Source organism: Scaptodrosophila lebanonensis, unplaced genomic scaffold, assembly GCF_003285725.1.
Source record: "Scaptodrosophila lebanonensis strain 11010-0011.00,11010-0021.00 unplaced genomic scaffold, SlebRS2 tig00000061-arrow-pilon, whole genome shotgun sequence".
Lineage (NCBI taxonomy): Eukaryota > Metazoa > Arthropoda > Insecta > Diptera > Drosophilidae > Scaptodrosophila > Scaptodrosophila lebanonensis.
Window position 1 is genome coordinate 5,292,567 of NW_022060554.1, and position 26,925 is coordinate 5,319,491.

Genomic DNA, 26,925 nt, shown 5'->3' on the forward strand with positions numbered 1-26,925 from the left:
TTACTCGGATTAGAGTTCTTGCAAGAGGATTTGGATGTGAGGCGAGTCTTATTTGATGTTTTGCCTGTTTTTCTCCAATTTCTTCTCTTACGAGCTTGATGTGCAGGTCTCTGTGAATGCTCTCGTTCCGGAGGTACCACGGTGCCCCAGTGATGGTTCTCAGAATTTTGGACTGCGCTCGCTGTATAATGTCGATGTTACTTCTGCTTGCGTTGCCCCATAGCTCTGAGCCATAGGTCCAAATAGGCTTAAGTACGGAGTTATAGAGTAGAACTTTATATTCCAGAGAAAGCGGAGAACGAGCGTTTATAAGCCAATGGAGACTGCTTGCCTCAAGTTTCAACTGCGTCTTCTTTGCTTCAATGTGCTTACGCCATGTGAGTCGCCTGTCTAAATGAACCCCCAAGTATGTTACTTTATCGGCTTGTGGAATGCGTGCGTTGTTCAGGACCAATGGAGGGCAGGTTTGTTTGTTCAAAGTAAACGTAACTTGCTTGCATTTTTGTTCGTTTACTTGTATGCGCCAGTCTGCAAGCCATCTCTCCACAACTTTTAAGTGGCGAGCTAGTTGCTCAGTTGCCTTTGCTGGGCATCTAGCGCGACTAAGAATCGCGGTGTCGTCAGCAAACGTAGAGGTTGTTAACTGGCAGTCTGTAGGAATGTCCGCCGTATACAAGACGTAGAGGATCGGTCCCAGAACGCTGCCTTGGGGGACTCCAGCTTCGATTATATGATCATGTGAGTTACTTGTGTTACATCTCACAGCAAAGACCCTTTTATAAAGGTACGACTCAAGCAATTTGTGTGTATTTTGAGGCAGTAGCTTGGTTATTTTGTACATAAGTCCATCCAGCCAGACTCGGTCAAATGCTTGTGCGACGTCAAGAAATATTGCTATGCAATATTCCCGTTGTTCAAATGCAGTGCGAATCTCCGATGTGATGCGATTCACCTGCTCGATAGTTCCATGTTGTCTTCGAAAACCAAACTGGTGTGTTGGTATTGTGTTTCGCATTTTGAGGTATGGGCTGATGCGCAAAAGAAGGACTTTTTCGAACAGCTTTGAAAGAACGGTTAGTAAGCTTATCGGCCTGTAGGACGATAGCTGTGTTTTATCTTTTCCCATCTTAGGAATCATCACTATGATCGACTTTTTCCACTTTTTTGGAAAGTATCCAAGCTTAGCTATTGCATTGTAAAGCTTGCAGATATATAAAACCGCACACCTAGGCAGTTCGATGATCATTTTCGGAGTTATTAAAGCAAAACCAGGTGATTTTCCGGGCTTCAGTTCCTCTTTAATAACCTTAGCAATTTCACTCGGCTGGAATTCCATGGGCTCAAATGGTTCTTCTATGTTGGCACATGATGAAGATGTAAGTACAAAAGAGTTTGTGGCAGGGTTAGACTGGAATACTTGTTGTAGGTGGGCGGCAAATGCACTCGCTCTTTCTTCGTCACTACGGAGCCAGCTGCCAGTGGGGCTCCGCAATGGTGTAACTGTTTCGGTTGGAGCGCTTAGACTTCGGTGAGCTCTCCACAGTGGATACTTTGTGCTTGTGGGAGAGAGCTGCTCGATGTACTGGAGCTGGGCATGCGCTTCTTCTAGTTTGAGTGCCTTGGTAAGTCTGCGAGTAGCCTCTTTCAGTCTGTACTTTGCAGTATGAGATCTGTTGGATTGCCATTCCCGTCGCAGTCGCCGCTTTTCTAAAACCAGGTGCTCGATTTCTCGGTTTGTTTTGATGTGGTTCGATTTTATATTTGTCTCTTGTGGAGTTGAGACCTTCGCGGCTGCAACTAGTACAGACGAGAGTATATCCGATGAATGCTCGATGTCGTCCTTCGTAGTCAGTGTAGGCGTTGTTTCGGTATGTGAACATACATATTTTTTGTACTTCTTCCAGTTAGTTCTGCTGTTTGTGATTTTATTGGGTCGTTCAGCAATGTTCGGGTGGTAGAGGAGGTTAATTAAAACTGGCGAGTGATCAGAAGATAAGTCTGGTAGCGCCTCAGCTGTTACCATGTTTCGTGCAATTTTTCTGATGACTGCGAAATCAATAAGATCTGGAAGCTTGTTAGGGTCTGCTGGCCAGTATGTGGGCTTGCCTGGAGAAACGTAGTTAAGCTTGTTGGTAGTAGAGTTGGGCACGGGCCGTGTTTTTTGTCGTGGCACTTCGTGCCACGCGTGGGCCCGCGTGTTCGTGTTGTAAATTCCGATTTCGTGCGTGGCCGTGCGTGTTCGTGTTGAGCCAAAAAGGCACGACAAAACACGCACGAGGAAACACGAAAGAACACTAAAATCGATGCTAGCTGAAATAAATGATAGCTTAAATAACGATTTAACACTTGAATCAGAAAACGAAGCACCCAATAGTCAACACGACTTTTCTGAATTTTTGGACACTAATAATTCAAAAAAAAAAAATTAAATTGGACAGGTCAAGAATGGATATTGAAATAGATGACTATATAAGCAGTGTTGTTGATCCAGGAATTTGTGTGCTAATATTCTGGAAAAAAGCAACAAAATTTAAAATGCTAAGGCAATTATCAAGGCATATACTCAATATCCCTGTCAGCTCTGCAACAAGCGAACGAGTTTTTTCCACTTCTGGACATATTTTAAATGAGCGACGTACTCGGCTTCTTAGCTCAAATATTGATATTTATTTTATTTATTTATTTATTGTTAATTACTTCCTAGCGCAACAAGTAGAGTTACTTATATGTTATAGCACTAGTCACATAAAGAGTTTTACATATGTACTAAACTAGTTAGTTTATAATGAGATTATATTAAAATTTGAGACAGAGAATTAAAATAAGTTTAATAAAATTTATATTTTTCTTAAAACTAAATTACATTGTAAAATGATTGTATATGTCATGCTTGTTATCGTGACAGTTTATTAATGCTAATTTTGAAGATATTTTTTTAGATTACTTCGAAATTGAGTAGCGTTTCTGATGTTTTTTATGTGTGTTGGTAGTCCATTCCAAATGCGAACAGCATATATGCAAAATTGTCTGTCGGATAAAAGAAGCCTGTGGCGCTGACATACTAAGTTATGAGTTCTTAGAGATGTGGAAAATTTAATTCTTTGATACAGGTATGCTGGTTCCTTAGTATTTATCAATTTTTGTAGACATAATAAAACTCGAAAGTTTATCCAAGACATGATACTTAAGTTCAAAAGTTGGTATGCATAGCTGGTGACATGATCAGAGCGTCTTAGACCGAAAACATAACGAGCGACACTATTGTAAGCGACTTTTAGTTTTCGGAATGAAATTGCGTCACAATTTGCATATACCTCAACACCATAAGATAGCATTGGAAGTATGAATGTTTTCGCTATCATCATTCGCAGATTTACAGGTAGGAATTGCTGAGTCAAGTTCAGAAGTCTTAACGCACCATAAACCTTACCAACAGCCTTATTTATATGATTGTTCCATGTCAAGCTCCTGTTGAAGCAGAAGCCTAAGTTATTAGCTTGATCGACATATTCAATCGGAGTGTCTCCAATCACAAGGGAGTTGAAGTTTGAAGTGTTTAGTTGGTTTTTATAGATTACTAGGCATTTAGATTTAGTGGGATTGAGTTTTAACCCATTGTTTTTAGCCCAGTCAGAGATTTTACCTAGTTCACCATTACTAACACTTATACACTCATTTAATTTAGTAACAGGACGACTAACATACATTTGAACATCATCAGCATACAGGTGGACTTTACTGTTAGACAAGACATAAGGGAGGTCATTCACGTACAAGGTGAACAATAGTGGACCAAGAACAGATCCCTGTGGAACACCGCGACTAACAGGTAACAACGAAGAATGATCAGACGATATTACAACAGCTTGACGCCTATTGGACAAATAAGAATGTATAAAAGTTGTTGCCGTTTTTGAGAAGTAATACATTCTATTAAGTTTAGTGCACATTATTTCATGATTAACACAATCAAATGCATTACTGAAGTCGAGTAAGCTTAAAAAAGTAACACAGCCAGTATCCATTTGACTGCGAATATCCTCAACCACATTTAGGACAGCTGTGGTACAACTTCTGTGCTTTCTGAAACCAGATTGGTCATCGCATAAGAGAAGGTTTTTGTTTAGAAAGTCACTAATCTGGTTTGCTATTAGATTCTCGAAAACTTTTGAGAGATAAGGAAGAATAGCAATAGGACGGTATTCATTGTTAGTCTTAGAAATAGGACAGATTTTTGACATTTTCCACTTATCAGGAAAGCAGGAAGTCATAATTGATGTGTTAAAAATGTGTGTAATATGCGCTAAGACTTTAGGTAAAATCATTTTGATGAATTTTGGGTGTAGGTCATCAAATCCGACCGCGTTTGACTTAACTTTAAGAACTGATTCTAGGACATCACATTGACTGACACAACGAAAGCTAAAACTACTATCATAGGTTACATTAGGTACAGCGTTTACATATGTATTATGCGTAATGACAGGTACTTCAATTTGTACAAATTTATTATTTAATTCATTCACGTCAACATCGGAGGGAAGAAATGATTTCGTTTTACCAATACCCATTCTACGAAGCTTATTCCACGTCTGATTGCTTGAAATCGCATTGCTAAATTGTGAAGTATGATAAGCTCGTTTGGCAGCATTTATCAAGCAAGATGCTTGCTTTCTGAGGTTTTTGAACTTAGAATAGTGATATTCAGATTTATATCTTTTCCACTTTTCATATGCATCATTACGTTTTTTAATGGCAAGTCTAATTGTGTCATTAAACCAAGGTTCTTGTGTGGGTCTAACGATTTTCGTTCGTAGTGGTACGAATTTGTGGTAGAGGTAGCTTATTTTGTGTTCGAATTGTTGCAGTTGAGAATCGACCGTGGGTAACCGGTAAATATCGTCCCAATCAAGTAAAGAAAATTCGTCATTTAGCTGTGCAATGTCAATATTCTTAAAATCTCTATAATCTATTTTATGGTCAGTTTTATCAATAAAAGTGTCAAGTGTCAAGAAGATAAGGTCATGTTTAGAGAACACAGGTACAGAAAGTTGGTCGTATAGTAAGATTTTCTTTAAATTATTAATAAAAAAAAGGTCAAGTAATGTGTTAGAGGTTTGTGAGAAATGTGTTGGTTGTGTTGCATTAACAATTTTCATGCCTAATGCCTCCATATCATCAACTAGACGAGCGTCACACAGAGCATTGGAATTGAAATCACCCGTTAGAATTACGTCTTCATAGTTCATTGAGATGTCAGAAAATATACTGATCAGATCAGTGTAGTTTGTGTTGCGGTGAGGTCGATAAATGCAGCCAATTAAGATGTTTCGGCAGTTTTTTAGGTGATATAGTGAGATAAAAAGGTATTCAATTGCACACCCCTCAGGTTGTTTGCATATAATTCTGGCTTTGATTTTCTTACTTACATATATTGCAACTCCGCCCGCATGGCCTGCACGATCAGATCGGAAAACATTAAATCCATCACAATTAATCAACGAACTACACATGTCAGACATAAACCAAGTTTCAGACACACATATAACATCAACCTTGGAATTTACAAACATATTCCTAAATTCTTCTATCTTGTTCGTTAGGCTTTGCGCATTGTTATGACAAATATGTAAGCCTGGCTTTCGGTTGCAAAGAACTTTTAGCATTGTATGGCTGCTCGCATTTAAACTACTATTACTAATTTGCATATTTAAGTATTTGAAGTCGTTTCAGAAACGCACTCGAAGTATACGGTGTAAAATATAAATAGAAAGAATAGATTAATTTAAAACAAGCATGACAGTTACTACTACAAATAACAATGTTAAAATTAAAGCATAACAGAAGTTTCTTAAGTGCGAAAGTTACTATTGCTAAGGTGTTCCCCTAAAGCTCCAACGCCGTCCGTCTCAGCCGATGGCACGGCAAGGGGGGTTAAAGCTTTTATGCAGTTATTCTGCAGTGCCAAGAGCGTTTGCATGCCATCAACACGAACAACTGTATCGCAAGTAGGTGTTTTAACATGCACTAATGCGCGGCGAGTAAATACTGATAAGAGCAACTTCTGTCTCTTCATTTTCATTGCCTCTTTAAAAATATCATAATTTCGTTTGCTTAGTTGCTCATTTATGTAAATTGGGGTTGGCGAGTCAAAACCTAGGAGCAGCAAGTTTAGTTGTTGTTGAGTTTCTCGCCGGTATGTGCCAATTGCCCGCAAAAGTGAAATTTTATCGCGCATATGTTCGAGTCTAATTATTATCACCGGATCAACAATGGAATTATTGGTCCTGCTTTGCTTGACCCGATAGATTTCTTTCAACTTGGGTGCCCGAGTTACTCCTAAGGCGAAGCAGAGAGAGTTGAAAATCGCCTTAAGATTTTCATTTTCTACATACGGGACACCGTGGAAACGCAAACGCGGCCCTCCTTAAGGTCAGTGCTGGTGTTTTCACGTGCACGTTTGTTGGGTTGCGGTGCCATGTTGTTTAGTGTAGTTCGAAATTCGATTTCTCGGTTTGTATTTTATTGAGTGATTCGTTGAACGCTGATGCGAGAGTATTTGTGAGAGTATGACTCAGTGTTGGTATTGTTCTATTTGTATGTAAAATTTTGCGCGCTTGAAAAATGCTTTCGTGCGAATATTCTTATTATTGTTATTATTATTAATGCCTTTAATTAAATTTTACACGAACAGTTTCAAGTTTCACTGTAACTTCACTAAGGGCGTAAAATGTCCCATAGAACTTAACAAATTAAAGATTTGATCGGAGCGATAAAAAACACGTCTGTTTGCAAGCAAGATTAGTGTTTGTTAGTTAGTTAGTTAGTCTTTCTGAATAAAAATTTCTAATGTTTATATATATATATATATATATATTTTTTTTTAATTTTTATATTTAATATATAAAAAGTTCGTGTTGGGCCGTGTTGGGCCGTGTTAAGAAAAATTTTCGTCGTGCGTGCGCGTGCGTGTTTCTAAAAGTTAATTTCGTGGCCGTGTCGTGTCGGGCCGAAAATAGCCGGCCCGTGCCCATCTCTAGTTGGTAGTAATCAAGTAGATAATTAAAAAGAGCGCACTTACGGTTTCGACTCCGAATCCAACGGCGAAAGATCTTTCGGCGGTGTTCGGCAGGCTTTGCATTATTTAAATGCACTCATTAAAACACTCATTTTATTTTAAACAGAGAACAAAAAATAATAAAAAAAAAAATACAATATCTAAGTTTGTTAATTGTAGGCAGGAGCAACCAAAAAATAAATACAACTACCAATCTTGGCTTTACTCGGCGCTTACAGATTGCGGCACTGCCTATCCTCACTCTCTTATTTTCCTTTTCACTGCAGGCACATTTTAAAGGTAATTTAACCTATTGGCGACTGGTCATAAGCACAGGGTCCGCCGGGAGTATACATCCGCGCATCAACTGCTGGGCTTAGAGTTCTCGGGTCCGCCAGTGAGTACGAAAATAGTTCGTTTTTTCGGACAAAAATTTAAGAGCGGCTTAATAAATAGCTCCAGACGTAGTAGAATGCATCGTACATAGGTATATGCATAGGTATATAGGCTCCAGACTTAGTGCCGAATCCTGTTCGGCATCAACTTAAGAACAATTCCTTTGCCAACGCAAATGGCATCCAAGCAAAAAAAAAGAAAATAGGCAGTAGCTCTAACTTGCACTTAACGCAGGCGTTCACTTTTATACCAACATTTGTTTTATTTTTTTTTTAACAAAAGTTCTTTTCTTTTAAATTTGTTGCACAGGAGCAATTTTTTCTTGCCCAAATTAAAATTTTAATTTCTTTTTGCTATGCGAAAAAGTACGTCTGTTCCGTTCGGCGGTTCAAAGAAAAAGAAAGTGGCTAGTTCCAACCTAGGCTCATTAGCCCTTCCACGGAAGTGGTTGAGGTGGCAGTTGTCAAAAGAAAGGTGCAAGGAGAACACTGACATTGACAATTCAGCCAAAAGAAAGGAAAAGAGAAATGAACCTTGCCACGACCATAGATGGCGCTCGTATGCAACTAATCTACTACTAAGAGTAACCATAGATTCTACTACTAAATGTAAAACCGAATCTACTACTAAATATAAAGGCAAAAAAAAAAAATAACATTTTACTACAAAATAAAAACAAGAGAGAACGCTACAGCCGAGCAAGCCCGACAGTGTAATACCCTGTACCCAGGTAAACTTCCGTCACTGAGTTATATGCGCCCAAAGCAGCAGCAAAAAGAGGAAGAAGAAGAGCGAACTTGTTGCTGCAGTTTGTGGGGGTTGTACTGGCGAGAATTTGTTTCGCTAATAACTTTTCTTAGAATTGACAGAATTGAATAAAATTTTATTTATAATTTATAATTATTTATAAATTATGTGTGCAAAGTTTGGTTTAGGTAGCATTTGAAATGTGGACGCTATTGACGAAATTCTGCAGCGGGGGAAGGGGGGAAAATAAAAAAAAAATAACCTCGTCCTTACTCGGATCTAGGAGAATCTGGTTAGTCTAGCTTTTATAGTTTCTGAGATCCTCGCGTTCATGCAGACGGACGGACGGACATGCCTAGATCGATTTCTCTCGTCATGCTGATCAAGAATATATATACTTTATGGGGTCGGAGATGCTTCCTTCTGTATGTTACATACTTTGCACAAACCTAATATACCCTTTTTACCCTACGGGTACAGGGTATAAAAAATAAATAAAAGCAAAGTTATTAATATTTGCGACAACCGCTCCTACAGGTCCTTGCGTTCATACAGACAGACGGACAGACAGACGGACATGGCTATATCGACTCGGCTTGTCATGCTGATCAAGAATATATATACTTTGTGGGGTCTACCAAGCCTCCTTCTGTGTGTTCCATGTGCACTCGCACAAAACTAATATACCCTTGTACCCTTTGGGCACAGGGTACAACAAGTACAAAAGCTAAAGTTGGGTGTCCCTACTTTGAAATACTCTGTGCATATGTTTACAATAATTATAGAAAATAACAAAAATTAAGAAAATTTAAAAAAAATTTTCGATCTATTTTACCTCTCTCGGTATTTGAATCACGTAAAGGGTGTATTATTGCACATATACAAAGCAATTGCGTTTATGTCAGTGTATGAATGCCTATGCGCATCGTGTCTGTGTAAACATGCTTGCATGGAAGTGGCGGAAAACCAAAAAAAATAAAACAACAAATTTGTACGCACATAAGGCATCTTTGTGCAAAATTTGGTGTATCTAGCTCTTATAGTCTCTGAGATCCAGGTGTTCATACGGACAGACAGCCAGGGCTAGGCCGACTCGTCTCGTCATGCTGATCAACAATATATGTATGTATATACTTTGTGGGGTCTGCCACGCCTCCTTGTGTCTGTTACATACATTCGCACAAAACTAGTATAGCCTTTCACCCTTTGGGTATAATAATCTATGCATATAATCAATGAAAAAACTTCAACAAATCCAACTCAGTTCCATTCTAAGGCGAAATGGTGCGTTATAATAATGAACGTGTGGTAGACTTTGTATGGGAAAATTGTTTGTAGGATGGCAACACCCCCCCCCCCCCCCCCCCCCCCTGCCAACGCTCTTGCGCTCATGAAATAGTTGAGTAATATATGTATGTACATATGTAGCAGAGAACTGCAACAAGTATGTTCGACCACCCTTGCTGAAAATTCAATCAAATCAGATCTTTGCTTAGCTGCAAACGAGTTTGAACGAGTTGAGTACTTTCTGATCGAACTTGCATGAGCAATCTTTCTATTTTTACGAACAAGCACCGGTCTTGATTGGTTTGCTTTCAAACAGTTCAGGCTCGGTCACTTCGAGTATGCTGATCGTTGGAAACGGGTACTAGCCTTGATTGGTTTGCTTTCAAACACTTCAGGCTCGGTCACTTCGTTTAAGATGACTGGGTCCTTATCGAAGAAAACCAGACTTTGCAGAATGCGCGTTTGATCGAACGAGTATAGTGCCGTTATTGCTCGAGTATCGGTTGGGTATTGCGCGAGCTATACTCGGGTATTTCTCGAGTATTGCGCTGTCTCGAGTATTGCGCGGGTTTTACCCGAGTATGACCATATAAAAAATGCATGTACATAGTGCTATTTGCAATTATGGGCAAACATGTGTATATGTATGTACGTATTTTAAATAAAGAGGTACAGATTGAAAAGAAAACATATGTATCTCTATATATACAAAACAGTTTGTCCTGACTGATTGACTGATTGGCAATCAACGCACAGCCCAACTGGTAAGAGCTAAGAAGCTGAAATTTGGACACAAGATCCCTCTTATAGTGAAAGTGAGCACTAAGAAGGGGTTTTGGAAAATTCGAGCTCCAAAGGGGGGAAAACGAGCTCCAACGTTTGTATGAAAAATCTAAAATTTTTATCCGATTAACTTCAAACTTTGTTTGTGTACTCTCAAAAAGAATACAAGAAAAACTGTATACTTTTTTTCACCATTTTTCCTGGGGCATGAAAAAGGGGGGGTTTTCCGTGGAAAAATTGAAACACAATTAACACCCCACAGCCCAAACGGTAAAAGCTAGGAAACAAAGAATACAAAAAAAACTGTATACTTGGATTTTCAATATTTTTCGTGCGGCCTGAATAATAATGATTTTGCGGTGGAAAATTCGGTAAACGAAAAGCTATTTGCAATCAACGCACAGCCCAAACGGTAAGAGCTAGGAGGCTGAAAATTGGACACATGTTGTCTTCAGTGGTGTAGGTGAGCACTAAGAAGCGGTTTGGGAAAATTCGAACGCCAAAGGGGGGAAAACGAGCTCCAACGTTTGTATGAAAAATCTACAATTTTCATCCAATTAAGTTCAAACTTAGTTTGTATACTCTCAAAAAGAATACAAGAAAAACTGTATACTTGGTTTTTCACCATTTTTCCTGGGGCATGAAAAAAGGGGGTTTTCCGTGGAAAAATTGAAACACAATCAACACCCCACAGCCCAAACGGTAAAAGCTAGGAAACTGAAATTTGGGCTCAAGTATCCTATCATGGTGTAGATGCGCACTAAGAAGGGATTTTGGAAAATTCGAGCTCCAAAGGGGGGAAAAGTAGCTCCAAAGTTTGTTTGAAAATTCTGCATTTTTGAATCGATCAACTTTAAATTTAGGTTTTATAATCTATAAAAGAATACAAACAAAACTGCATACTCGGTTTTTTGTGTTGGAGCTTGAATTATTGGGGTTTTAATATTTATTCATTTTTTCAAATGAAAAGTTTGTGTTATAAATTTTGTCAGATCGATTTCAAATTTGGGTAATATAATCTACGTAACTAAAATTACAACTTTGCATTTAACGATTTTTAAAATATGCATTTTACAAATGCAGGCAGAACAAACAATACAAAATATCAAACAGTTGGGGACAACTAAGTATACATACACACACACACATACATACATACAAGCAGCTGTTCGTGTAGTTGCGTGCAAACGGTTGAAGTAGCCAAAGCAAAATGTGAGACACTAATGTGTGAATGTTCATTTGTACACATGTATGTACTTACATACATACATATGTATAAAAGTACATTCGTCTTGCACTGACAGGGCAAAAAATGTTAATTAATTAAAAATTATTAACATTATAACATAAACATTTTTATGTTATTTTTTCTTTGTTTAGTACATTTGGCATAAGGAGTTTTTAGGACAACGGACTACAAGGGCGTACGCAGGTTGGGCAGGGGGGACATTGCTCCCCTTAGAAAGAATTTCGCATTATGAATTACACCAGCACCATATGTATTACATACGTACATACATATGTATATACATACGTCTGTATGTATAGTATGTACATATGTACCTCAATAAGTATGTATGTACATACATTCTTATATACATATATAGGTTTGTATGTATGCAGTGGGCCATCGAACACTGTTGTTTAATTGTAATAAATAGTGTTCTATGTTTTCAAATCAAAATTTTTAAAACAACAACAACAACAAGTTGTTGTTTGCATACGCAAAATGCCAAAAGTTTACAGTTACCGTACACATACAAATACATTTGTATGTATGTATGTATGTGTACAGTGAACAATCGAATACAGTATTATAATCAATAACTCTCAAACGATGTTTTTCGATGTATTTGTATTCGACATGTATTACGATATATCAACACAAGTATCGATATTTTCGATATATCGCATTTAATTTTATTATGCGTATGCCTGTATATGTATGTAGAATGTACATACAAAACAACAACAACAACTGCAAGTCATTGGCTCGCTCTTCTTCTTTCGTTGTGACTATTTAATGTTAATTGCAAAGGCAAAACGCCAAAAGTTAACAGTTACCGTCGCTAGGCAACGACTGCGTAAGCGATAGTAAAGCAGAAACCGAATAACGGAGCTACGCATATTCTGCTTCGCATTGCGGGCAGATGTATGTATGTATATGATTTGTTCTTATTGATGTCAATAAATAATTAGATTTTGTTATTTAAATATTCTGCTTATTGCATTCAAACTTCGATATTTTGATGGTATCGGTGGCTTCAACTATCGAAAGTTTTACTCTAGCAAATTCAGATGAGAATTGTCAGTGCTTTTTGATCGTGGCTTATCGCTGCACGGCATTGACACGAGTGCCGTGTTTCATATTCCGAGTTTGTGCGTGACCGTATTGACTCAATATGGCACGAAAATGCTCAAATGTGCATTTAAAATTAGGATATACCCTTATAATTATTCTCCCTTTTTTGCAAATCGTCTATCTTAAAACGTTGCGTTATCTCTATATATAAAACAGTTTGTCCTGACTAATTGGTGATCAACGCACAGCCCAAACGGTAAAAGATGAAATTTGGACTCAAGTATCCTTTCATAGTATCCATCATAGTGTAGGAGCACACTAAGAAAGGCTTTTGGAAAATTCTAGCTCCAAAGGGGGGAAAACGAGCTTTAAAAAATATTAGTTATAGTGGTCATGTTCGTTTAACGAAATAGTTTGGCAAGAACAAAAATGTAACGGACTACTGAACAATTTTTTGTCAAGAACAGAAAATGTTCATTTAAATACCTTAAATGCCTTCCTACTGGTAACTTATAAGGTGAAAACATATGGGTAGGTTATGCACACACAAAATAAATACAATTGGAAACATTATATTGAACCGGGTTAAGACGGGCAATACCTGCTAGTCTAACATAACATTGAAATAAGAAGAGCGAGTGATCTGCTGAACTGACCAATGATAGTTAGTTCTTATGCTAATATAATATTATAGCTTCAGTCGATCCAAGTGCCTCGGTGGCGTAGTTGTTTAAGTTGAGGTGTTCAAAGACGTTGAGTCGCCGCGTTCATAAGTTCAAACCCCGGTGCGGTGTGTTTTCCTAGCAGTTTTTTTCTTACATTTTAAATTTACTTTCTGTAATTTAATAATATTTACGATTTTATGTTGCAAGAAATGATTGCTAGTCTAAATTTATTTTATTTTTTTTTACCAATTTAAGGTTTAGATGATGCAAACAAAATTTTTTTAAATTCTATTTTGTTTTTTTTCAATGTTTTACATAACTACATGTTTTTTATGATCTATTATATTATTTGCATAATTATTAAAGAAATCAATTATGTTATATGTACTATATACATACATATGTATGTGTGTGTACATGAACTTCAATATTTAATAAAGAAGACAACAAGGAATATCAACCATGGCCTATCTCAACTCGTGTTTTCTTTACTCGATCAAGGCCAAGGCTAATGCTACTGCAAATAATTTCAAGGCCACAATAATAAAGAGCGTAAAGAGAAAGAGTTATGACGTCACTACGGACACTGTCATATGACAGAATTTTGAGCTCTATTTGTCAATAATAAGAGCATGAAAAATATTAGAAGAGCGACCTGTTAAATTTGGCGGGATAAAATATGATATACGAATGCTTAAAAATCCCAGTAAATCACAAAATGCCCCTCCTTTTATATTTTCTTTAAGTGTTAATACCATTAACAGTTTTGATAAAATAAACCACTATAATACTTCTATATGACTGAATGGTCAAATGCTTTATGCATTGCAAAACGTATGTATGTATGTATGTATGTACACACACAAGACGCATGCATAATTGCGAGAGAAAAAATGTTATGCAAAGTGCAGGTGCACCCGACTGTATGAAGTCACAGCAATGAGAGGAAGAAGAGAGAGCCGGTCAAAATATAATTTGAGAGTAAGCTCCCCTCCTTCCCTGCTGCGACGTTTCTCCCCGCATCCAGCAAATCAAACAAAAACTTGTGACTTATTGTTGATATGCATATGCGCACATTGAATTTATTTCTTTCTCAAAATTTTAATAATTATTATTAAGATTTTTTGGTGATCTAGTTTAATTTTATGACTTTTAACTCGATTAAAGGCAATTTAATGACGGCTAAGAGAGTTTACAAGACATGAGCGATATTCCCAAACGCACATGAGCAAGTCAAGCGGCACTTGTAAAGGGCGTATAAATTAGATAGAGAACAATTAAACAGACTAATGGGTGGTAAAATAAGAGTAATTGAGTGGATTTTCGGTGACAGGTCAATTGCTTAATCGAGCATAAGATTTCAGTTGTCAGCTAACTTTAGGCGCGAAAGTTGTGGAGTGCAAGTAAAAGTGTTTTTTGTGCGCATTTAAATACTTATAGTTGTTATAAGCAATTCCTTGTGCCTAAGCTGCTGTGACATCGCTGGAACAACAAGTATTTCCTTATATTTTATTATATTTTGAATGAAATTAGCCTTTTTTAAGGCTATTTCTTACTTTTTTAATATTTTATTCATATTTTAAATTATTTTGTTTTAAATTATTATTTTTGTTATTATTATTTTGGTATTATTATTTTGTTATTATTATTTTGTTTATTATACTATCCGTCCGATATGCCTCGACGTGGCCGTCAATCTGCTTCTCAACGAGCTGAAAATCGCCGTTTGAGAAATAGGGCAAATAGGGAAAACACTGTTTATATACAGGCAGAAAGAGCAAGAAATGCACTCTCACAGCGGAACCGTAGAGCAAATGAAGAGGATAGGGCCAATGAGCAGGAAAATAATAGCCTGCGGCGTTCAACTAGGAGGCGTACCGCTACGATTAGACAGCAGGAGCAAAGTCAGAACACGGACTTTAGAAGACGGAGACGTGGGGACGCAGGGTTTCGGCAGGATGAGCAGGAAGCCGATACTCTGCGTCGAGCAAATCGTAGATTAGATAGGGAATTTCAGGCAAGCGAACAGACTCAGAATACTGAGTTTAGAAGACGGAGACGTGGGGACGTAGGGTTTCGGCAGGATGAGCAGGAGGCCGATACTCTGCGTCGAGAAAATCGTAGATTAGATAGGGAATTTCAGGCAAGCGAACAGACTCAGAATACTGAGTTTAGAAGACGGAGACGTGGGGACGCAGGGTTTCGGCAGGATGAGCAGGAGGTCGATACTCTGCGTCGAGCAAATCGTAGATTAGATAGGGAATTTCAGGCAAGCGAACAGACTCAGAATACTGAGTTTAGAAGACGGAGACGGATAGACGCCAACTATAGGGCTAATGAACAAAGGCAGGATGCAGATAGAAGGGCCTTATTACGATCCGATGTAGAACGCCGCATATTAGAAAGAGAGAAGGACAGGGTTAATAGGTCACAAGTTAGGGACAATCCTATTAGAAGGATTGTAGAACGAGCGCGCGATATGTCAGCACGTCGTAGCGCACGGTTATTAGCACGACAAGCAGCATTAGATGCCCCAAGGAGAATTAGCCAACGAGTTATCGAATATAGAAGTAATAGGGCTAATATAGAAGCAGAAAATCGGCATAATGCATCCCAAAATGAAGGTGAACAATCTAATATCTCTCAGAATGTCATGGTACCCAATAATATGGAGGCTAACTTAGCAGTGTATAATAGAATGGTTAAGTTGGGACCAGACCAAATTTGCGTTTGTTGCAAACGCTTATGGTTTCCGCACCAAACAGAAAAAATAAAACGCGATTATATTCAGAATTGCAACGATTTTAGTGCGGACATTTTAATTCTTTCCAGTCAATTTCCTTCTGTTGACGGCATTTTCAAGTTTTGCAAAACATGTGCCCGCAGTATTAAATCTAATGAGAAACCAAATTTTTCCATTTCTAATGGCTTAGATTTTCCTAATTTGCCCGATTGTCTTAGAGGGCTTACTCCTTTAGAGGAACGCCTTATTTCTCCTCGCCTTCCATTTATGATTATTACGTCTTTAGGTTTTGAGCGCCAAAGTGCTATTAAAGGAGCTGTAGTAAATGTCCCCATACCGGTAAGCAATATCGTGACTTCCCTCCCACGAGCTTTCCATGAAGCCGAGGTCGTCCAGCTCCACCTCAAGCGTAGAATGGAATATTCCCATGATTTCATGGCTGAAACCATTAGGCCCTCAAAAATTGCAGATGCAATTAGATATTTAGTTAACACAGAGCTTTATAGAAAGCATAATGTAGTAGTTAATGAACAGTGGATGTCTAATTTTGCATCCGAAACTGTTCCCTTCATAGCTTCTCAAGCAGATGCAGAATTAGTGGAGGGAATTATGCGAAGAGTTCGCGAGCCATCCCATATTGATGAAGATGTGGAAATGGAGGAGCTCAATCCTGGGGGTCAAGAAACTCTCCTTGAGAATAATCAAATAGATAATGTTGCCATGCAAAGAATCACAATTGCTCCTGGCGAAGGCCAAAGACCCCTGGACATGATTCTTGATGCTGACTCAGAAGAGTTAGCTTTCCCAACAATATTTGCTGGCTTAAAAAGAAAAAGTTCCCAAAGGTTTACAACCATTGTTAGGTCTGAGCTTTTGAATGCAGATAGGAGAGGTTGTAGAACTGATAAATTATTCTTTAATTATAAAAAGTTAGAGCTGATTCATATTCGAAATAATACTTCAATATGCTTAAGAAAGCATAGCGCCCCTCACGGCATACCAGCTACTAACGCCCTTAATGATGATCATATGGATCGTCTTATTCGCCACGATGAAGGCTATAGGGTCCTTAGAGGTATTCGGACGTCACCTGCTCATTGGGAAGCAGAAAAGAAGAAGGTTATGGCCATGATTCGTCAGTTCGGCCTACCTTCTTTCTTTATCACTATGTCGGCTGCTGAGACGAGGTGGACTGAGCTGCTTGTCATTTTAAAAAGAACAGTAGATAGGCAAGAAATAACAGAGGAAACTGCTCTAATTTTAAGTTTCGGCGAAAAAGCGCGATTAATTAGAGCAGACCCTGTGACTTGCGCTAGGTATTTCGACTTTCGGTATCGGCAAATACTGAAAGTCATGAAGAAGAGGGGGGGCGTTTTCGGTGAGCATAACGTTATTAGGTACTATTGGCGAGTTGAGTTCCAACAAAGAGGTTCTCCCCATATACATGGCATGTTTTGGCTTAAAGATGCCCCGGCGGGGGACTTCGACAATGAAGCGTCTATTTCTCCAGTGATAGCCTTCATTGATCATTTCGTTACCACAGATGTAACAAATACTGACTTAGCGCAGTTTATAGAATACCAAAAGCATAATCATGGGCATTCATGTATGAGAGAAGTTAGAGGCAACTCTTTTTGTCGCTTTGGTATTCCATATCCACCAATGCCCCAAACAGAGATTTTGAAGCCACTGCCGGAAGAAACTAATAACATTTCTCTTCACCGCGAAACTTTAAAGAAAATTCAAAATGTTTTAAACTTTCCTTTTGACGCTAATAGTATAAGTCACTTGAGCGTATTCGAAAATTTTCTTTCTCACGATCAAGTGAGCCTCAGTTACGAGGATTATAAATATGCTCTTAGGTCTGGTTTGAAAAAACCCCAAATTTTTCTGAAGAGATCCTTTGCAGCCATTAAAGTTAACGCTTATAATAAACACATTCTGTCAATGATAAGGGCCAACATGGATATTCAGTTTATTCTGGATCCTTATGCGTGCTGCAGTTATGTTATTAATTATATAAACAAGAGCCAAAGGGGAATTTCGAAACTGATGCGTGAAGCCGTGAACGAGATTCACAGAGGCGACTTAACCATCAGGCAAAAACTGTTGCATATTGGTCATAAATTTATTACAGGCACTGAGATCTCCGCTCAGGAAGCCGTGTATTGTTGTCTGGGAATGCGATTGTCTGAGACTAGCAACGCAGAAGTGTACATAAATACTTCAGTTCCAGAGCATCGAGTTAGAATGCTCAAGTCTAGACAACAGCTACAAAATTTGCCTCAGGATTCCACTGACATTTTTGTAGTAGGCCTTCTCGACCATTATATACACCGACCAGATAGTCTCGAAGGCCTGTGTTTAGCCGATTTTGCAGCATTTTATAGTTTTTCGAAAAGCCGCAGAGCAACTCGCCAAAGTGATAATGACGATGTTGAAGAAAATGAGGTCCTAGGCAGTGTTTTTCTTCCTCTCCGCGATGGCAGTGGGTTTGTTAGAAAAAGGAAGTTCAATGTCAATTTGGATAGACAGAACTACTTTAGGGAACTTCTAATGCTTTTCTTACCGTGGAGAGATGAACAGACGGAATTAGTTCAAAGAAATTGCGAGGAAATTTATAATCAAAATACAGATTCCATTAGGACTTCCTTTTGTCAATATAATGTGTTAGAAGATTTAGAAGACGCGCTTAGAAGGGCCATGGAAAATGAGGAAGTTAGTGAGGAAAATATAGAAAATCTGGCAGTTTTAGATAATGAGTATAGGGTTTTAGCTTTTCCTGAGATAAATTCTCAAATAAATGTTTTAAATATAAATGCAGATAGTAATATAGAAGAATCGGATGATACTATATCTATTGAAAATTTAGCAACTATAGTTAGATCACTTAATGTGAAGCAAAAAACATTCTATAGCCATGTTTTGCACAATGCAAAGCATAATAACATTTTCCAGGAGTTTGTAGGTGGCGGAGCAGGTGTTGGCAAAAGTAGGCTTATATCAGCAATTTTTCAGTCCCTGTCACATTTTTATAATCGTAGGCCTGGTTGCGACCCCACAACTGCAAAAATTGTACTGTGCGCACCCACAGGAAAAGCAGCATTTGGAATTGGGGGTTCCACCCTTCATTCCATGTTTTCACTTCCAGTGAACCAGTCCGGGTCGTCATTTAAAGATTTAGGTGCAAATTTGTTAAACACCCTGCGTTCGAGATTCATTGATCTCAAACTTCTTATAATTGACGTAATTTCAATGGTCGGTGCCAAAATGTTCCCCCAATTGGATAGTCGTCTCAAACAAATTTTTAATAACAGAAATGTTCTATTTGGAGGAATATCTGTTATAGTTTTCGGCGATCTCAGACAACTACGTCCTGTAGGAGATCGATGGATATTCCAATCCACTTCGGCGTCGTATGATCCATACAGTGCTATTTATGGATCTTCTCTGTGGGATAGTTTTCAGTTTTTTGAACTCATAGAGATAATGCGGCAGAGAGACGACCAATCCTTTGCAAAAGCACTTAATAACATGGCATCCGGTCAAATGTCGTCAGAGGATATTAGTTTGTTTAGGTCCCGAATTTTCAATGTCCGTGAAGTCCCAGATGATGCAATTCATCTGTTTCTTAGAAATGAGGATACAAATGCTTTTAACACGATAAAATTACAATCGATTGCTACAGAACAGCATATTTCAGTTGCTCTTGATTCCATAAAGGCCGCACACCTAAATGCTGAAAGAAAGCAACAAAAATTAGATTCCGTCAAGAACTTTAAATCTTCTCAAACTCAAGGGTTGTGCACAACTCTGATTTTGAAAACCACTGCAAAGTATATGATGACGGTCAATGTAGATACAGCAGATGGTCTCGTCAATGGAGCCACAGGCGTTTTAATGGAAGTAGGTTTCAATGTATCCAATTCCCCTCATATTCTTTGGATAAAATTTTTAGATGACAGTGTAGGAGTAAATGCTCGAGCTAAGTGCCCACATCGCGTAGAGCCTTCTTGGACCCCAGTTTTGAAAACGACTAAAAGTTTTCAGTATTTATCAAATGAGCAAATTACTATTGACCGTAATCAATTTCCAGTTATACCTGCAGAAGGTATAACTATTCATAAAAGTCAGGGAGCTACATATACTAAAGTGGTGGTCCACACAATTCCTCGTATGCAACGTGAAGCTTTATATGTAGCTTGTAGTAGAGCCACAAGTGCGGATGGCCTTTTCATAGTTGGATCGTTTGACCCTCCCAAGTCTAATCGACATTCAGATGTAGAGCAAGAGCTACAAAATCTAAGAAGCATAAAGTTACTGCACACTCACTTTGACAATTTATTTGAAAATTCAATTTTCAATGTTTTTTTCCACAATACGGAAAGTTTGCACTGCCACATTAGCGATATTTGCTCCGATCAGCTAATGCTTAAATCTTCAATCTTATGTTTCGTTGAGGCTTCCACATACTCAAATGAAACATATGAAATTCCTGGCTTCACCAGTGCAGTGCGCCTAGATTGTCCGCAAGTAACTGGTGGACCCCGACCGAAAAGAGGCATTCTTGTATTCGTTAGGAATGAAATATTTGAGAATGTTAGTCTTTGCTCCAGTGGTCGGTGCTTTGCTAATTCCGAAAATGTGCGTTCTGCAGTATTTGAGTATGCCGTGTTAAAGTATAAGTCTTTAGGGTTATTAGTACTATATAAAAGCCCAACATATCCCCTGCAAAAGTTTAAAACAGAGTTTGAGGATTTATTTCTGAAGTTTCCATGTTTAGATAATTCAGTAGTGTTAGGAGATTTTAATTTTTGCCTACGGTCTCTGTCAGGGTGCAGTAGGAGCATAGTTGATTTTTTAGGTAGTCATAGTTTTCGATTTTTGTTAGATTTGAACACGTCTACGACCAATAGTGATACACATATTGATTGGGCGTGTTCAAATGTTTCAGATCTCAGGGCCACGGCGCGCACCTATGAAATGGTTTATAGCCATCATAGTGGGATTTTAGTTAGTTTGCAGGAGAATTAGGTTTTTGTATATTTGTATATTTTTGTATATTATTTATTACTTATTTATTTATTTATATTTATTTAATTTTTTTAATTTATTAAGTATTTATTAATAACATACTTTTATTTTTAGTTTTGGGGAACATAGGAGTTGTATTTGCACAACTCAAGTCGACTCGTAGGTCTGCAAAAAATTAGTTTTTGCTAAAGGACCCCATTGCGTAGGTAATGGCCTCCCCGTGGTGTTCCCTGGGTACCGATTAAATTCATTAATCGGGAGCCAATTCGAGCGGCGACACTAACATAAACATATATTTATACAAATTAATATAATGTACTAACCTATGAAAAATTATGCCTCTGTTAACAATATTTATACACATATGTACAGAGTATTTCAAAGTCGGGGCGTCCGACTTTAGCTTTTTTGCTTGTTTTAATCTATAAAAGAATACAAACAAAACTGCATACTCGGTTTTGTGTTGGCGCTTGAATTATTGGGGTTTTAATATTTATTCATTTTTTCAAATAAAACTAAGTATACATACACACACACACACACACATACATACATACAAGCAGCTGTTCGTGTAGTTGCGTGCAAACGGTTGAAGTAGCCAAAGAAAAATGTGAGACACTAATGTGTGAATGTTCATTTGTACACATGTATGTACATACATACACACATATGTACAAAAGTACATTCGTCTTGCACTGACAGAGCAAGAAATGTTAATTAATTAAAAATTATTAACATTATAACATAAACATTTTGATGTTATTTTTTCTTTGTTTAGTACACTTGGTATAAGGGGTTTTTAGGACAACGGACTACAAGGGCGTACGCAGGTTGGACAGGGGGGACATTGCTCCCCCTAGAAAGAATTTCGCATTATGAATTACACCAGCACCATATGTATAACATACGTACATACATATGTGCATACGTCTGTATGTATAGTATATACATATGTATGTACATCAATAAGAATGTATGTACGTTCATACATTCCTATATACATATATAGGTTTGTATGTATGCAGTGGGCCATCGAACACTGTTGTTTAATTGTAATAAATAGTGTTCTATGGTTTCAAATCAAAATTTTTAAAACAACAACAACAACAACTTCAAGTTATTGGCTCGCAAATCTTCTTTCGTTTTGATCATTTACGTCTGTTCATTGCATACGCAAAATGCCAAAAGTTTACAGTTACAGTACACATACAAATAAATTTGTATGTATGTATGTGTACAGTGTACAATCGAATACAGTATTATAATCAATAACTCTCAAAAGATGTTTTTCGCTGTATTTGTATTCGACATGTATTACGATATATCAACACAAGTATCGATATTTTCGATATATCGCATTTAATTTTATTATTGGGGTTTTAATATTTATTCACTTTTTCAAATGAATAGTTTGTGTTATAAATTTTGTCCGATCGATTTCAAATTTGGGTAATGTAATCAACATTATATCAACAAATTGGCATTCAACGATTAAAATATAGCAATATGTTTTTTACTTGCCATATATCAAATATCAAATAGTTGGGGACATCGCATACACACACTCACACATACATACAACAAGCAACAGTTCGTGTCTATGTGTGCCCATGCATACATACATATGTAGCGTCATATCTCCGACGACATATCTCCGCCGCACTGAAAGCGACATATGTATCTCCGCGCGGAGTTATGTCGTTTTTACTTCGGCGGAGATACAGTGAAACCAACAATTATTCGTACACTCTTTACTTTTGACTTTAAAGGCCTATATCTTCGCTGTTATTTATAATACACAACAATTTTTAATTTCAAATGAACACTTAATATTTATATTTTATATTTTAAAAACAATAACAAACAATTTCATAATTGGTAATGGAAAAAACTTAATCTAATCAAAATAAGGCAGGTTTTTACGTCCATAAATTATTCGTACACTTTGTGCCTTATCATGTTTTCTCATCGCATGTAACTGTAATTGGCAATTCTTTTTAAGGAATTTCGTTACCGTCGCCAGCATTCAGCATGTACATTAGTTTTCATTCATTCTTCTTTGATTTTTAATTAGTGTTGGGACGAGTTTTGATTGATATAGACGCAATGGGGCGAGGAAAGGATATTTCACTTGATATGCGCAAACATACATTCTTAAATTGTATACAGAAAATTATTCTCTTCGCGCCATTGGCAAATTAATCGACAGATCACACTCTTCTGTACAAAGTATAATACAGAAGTACGGAAACACAGGGAGTTTGGGTGCAAATCATAAACAAGCTGGGAGACCAAAAATTCTAACACAGCCTTTTTGGCATGACGAAAGGAAATCCTCAGAAACGTTTTTTTAAAAAAGTTTATTCTTCAAGCTCATTTGCATACTGCATTTTTGCATCAGACAAGATAATCGCCTTGATGCAAGCCAATATTCAGGAGCAAGATCGAAATTTTTTAATTGATGCTACATTTAAAATATGCCCTTTTGGAGACTTCAAGCAACTTTTAATTATTTATATCAAACATATGCAAAAGGTTAGTTTTTTTTCCAAATAATATTTAATAATTAAAAACCCCTTTTTAGATAATTCCATTTATATTTGTTTTGATGACGCGAAAAACGGAGCTTTGCTATCAGCATTTGTTCACATACATTGACTCCAATCTTTGCTGTCTAAATGGGGCATCTTTCATTTCGGATTATGAAAAGGCAATGCGTAACGCTTTGAAAACCATACATCCCAACATGGATTTCTATGCTTGCTGGTTTCATTTTACCCAAGCATGCAAGAAAAATGCAAAAAAAAAACGATTGGTTTTGAGCATATGCTAAAAAGCAACAAACTAGCATATATGGTTTTTATGAAATTCCTGCATTTACCGCTCTTGCCAGCCAACAAAATTGTCGAAGGTTTTAATCTTTTGAAATGCCAAGCAACCGCTATAGATGAAAAACTATTTTCTTCCTTTTTGACATATTTTAAAAAGCAATGGCTTAAAAAGGTATGTTTTTATTTTATGTTTTTATTACTTTTAAATCATTTACTTTTAATTTGTGTTTTAAATCGCATATTTTTCAATTATTTATGTAGGAAGGACCTAAAAACATATCTGTGTTTAAACGTTCAACAAGAACCACGAGCTCTGTTGAGGCATATAATTTGAATTTGGGAAATAAAATTCGGGCAAAAGGGCATTTTTTTAAATTTGTCCAATGTCTTATAGATGCCGAATATGAAAAAAGTCGCGAATTTGCTCTGCTGTTTCAAACGGTGATGTTGGATACCAACCACAGTCGAAAACAAGATAGAACGCTACAGTCGAGCAAGCCCGACAGTAAAATAGCCTGTACTGCCCACAAAAAAAGAAAAATTAAAAAAAAAAAAATTTTAAAAAAAAATTAAATTATTAAAAAAAATTAATGAATTAATTAATTAAATTAAATTAGAATATATGTTTATGTTTAGTTTTAACAGCATACATTTACATCACGTACCTATGCGTGTTTATATGCGTGTATGTATGCAGCACAAAGTTGAACCAAAGCAGCAACAACAACAACAGCTGCGGGCAGCGCTGCCGACAGAGGCAGCGCATGAGCAGCGATTTTACTTATGGCTATAACTTTCTTCAGAATTGACCTATCATGATGAAATTTGGCACACGGACACATTAGTACTAACTGGATGTACCTACCAAAATTGATTTCAAAATTCCAAGAATTACGGAAGTTATAAGAAAAAACACGAATTGCGGGGGAGTGGGGGGGTGCATCGAAAAAAAACTCAAACTCGTACTTTCTCGGTCTTAGGAGAATATGGAAACCAAGTTTGGTTATTCTAGCTCTTATACTTTCTGAGATCCTTGCGTTCATACGGACAGACGGACAGACGGACAGACGGACAGACGGACAGACGGACGGACGGACAAGGCTATATCGACTCGGCTTCTCATCCTGATCAAGAATATATATACTTTGTGGGGTCTGCCACGCCTCCTTCTGTGTGTTACATACATGCGCACAAAACTAGTATAGCCTTTCACCCTTTGGGTACAGGCTATAAAAATACGGGTAAGATAATTGAAAATTCCATTTATTTATATGAAATATTAAAACAATTATTATTATACTCAGGACCACGCTCGTAAAATCTTGGACGCTATGGAACTCTTCGACAAGGGAGAAATCGACATACAGGGACTTTTAACACGTACTATTTCCCTTAACGATCGATTTTCAAAACAGGACTTGCTCGACAGTGTGACAAATTTGTCTGGAATGTCGCCTGAAATGAAGTCATGACATCATCGCTTTCGTCGGACGATTCTAATTTAATCCAGCTATCTAATAATGAATTCGTGTTATCAAATCCCTGTCGGGCTTGCTCGACTGTAGCGTTCTCTCTTGTTTTATCATCTTGATCAGCGGAGGGCGGGCACGAAATTTCAAATCGACAGCCCTACAACACATCGACAACTATACATGTGTATTGTGTTTTTGCATCAATCTGCTTGTGCGTCTGGCTGGCAACAACTACATGTGTTTTGTTTTTGTAATTTCGCTCGCGATCGATTTTTTGCATGTGCGTCTGGCTGCCGCCACTTGCCAAAACATAACGGAAAGATATCATCTACGCCTTTTAATTGCAAAGACAAAATGCCAAAAGTTTACAGTTACTGTTGCTAGGCAGAAAACGGAGCTACGCATGTTCTGCTTCGCATTGCGGGCAGATGTACATATGTATGTACATACTAGAGAACTACAACGAGTGTGTTCGACCACCCTTGCAGACTTTGCAGAATGAGCGTTTGATCGAACGAGTATAGTGCCGTTATTGTTCGAGTATTGTTTGGGTATTGCGCGAGCTATACTTGGGTATTACTCGAGTATTGCGCTGGTTTTACCTAAGTATGTCTCGAGTATTGCGCGGGTTTTACCCGAGTATGACCGTATAAAAAATGCATTTACATATGTACATGTTTATGTATTTGTGCGTGCAAGTGTTTGCAATTATGGGCAAACATGTGTATAGTATGTATGAATGTATCTCTATATACATACCTCAGTAAAACAATTATATGTGACAAACTATTTTTGCTGTATTAGGTAACGGCACTTTATTTTTGAGAATGTAGTCTGTTTTGTTTATCTCTTCTTAAGTATACACAACTATCATTTCCTTGTTCTCTGCATATTTGGTTTACCGTTAGCTGAAAAAGTACCCGTGCCTTTGGTATTTGGTTATAAATAATTATATGTGTCTTTTACAATTCGCTCGCTGCTCCGCTTCATTAATTGGTTTTAAAAGGTTTAATTACAAGAATTTTATTCTAAATTTAAACGTGAGTATACATACATATATGTTATAAAATGCATTTGCCTAAATATTGGTGTATTAGACTACGCAAAATGCCGCGTGGAAATAGCCTTTCGGAGTATGAGCAAGGATTAATCATTGGAATGCATTAAAGCGGTTCCAAAAATGTTGAAATTGCTAAAAAACTCAATCGTCATAAAAATACTATTAGTAATTTCCCCAAAAATCCGAGTGAATATAAAACAACACCACGCAGCGGACGGAAAACTGATATTGACACCCGATGCAAGCGTCAAATCCAGCGACTTGCAGCCGTGGATTTAATGAGCAGTGGACAGATTAAGGCTCAATTGAAAATCCGAGTCTTAAATATACTGCCATGGTATCTAAACCTAAGCTTTTACCTCGCCATATGAAGCACGTATTGAGTTCGCACACAGATACCAATTCTGGGAGGATGAATGGCGTAATGTCATTTTCAGTGATGAAAAAAAGTTTAATCTGGACGGTCCTGATAGTTGCAAAAAATATTGGCGCGATATGCGACAGGATCGACGCACCTGTTATAAGCGTGGTCATGGTGGTGGGACGGT

The 26,925-nt window shown here is 37.5% G+C and overlaps 1 long non-coding RNA gene across 1 annotated transcript in view; it reads left to right on the forward strand.

Annotated features, from left to right (window-relative positions):
• Positions 1-6,268: 6,268 nt before the first annotated feature.
• Positions 6,269-26,925, forward strand: part of LOC115624944 — a 46,152-nt gene continuing 25,495 nt past the window's right edge. The window contains exons 1-2 of the long non-coding RNA XR_003995499.1: positions 6,269-6,432; positions 7,345-7,357. This is a non-coding gene — a long non-coding RNA (uncharacterized LOC115624944). The remainder of the gene's footprint in view (positions 6,433-7,344; positions 7,358-26,925) is intronic.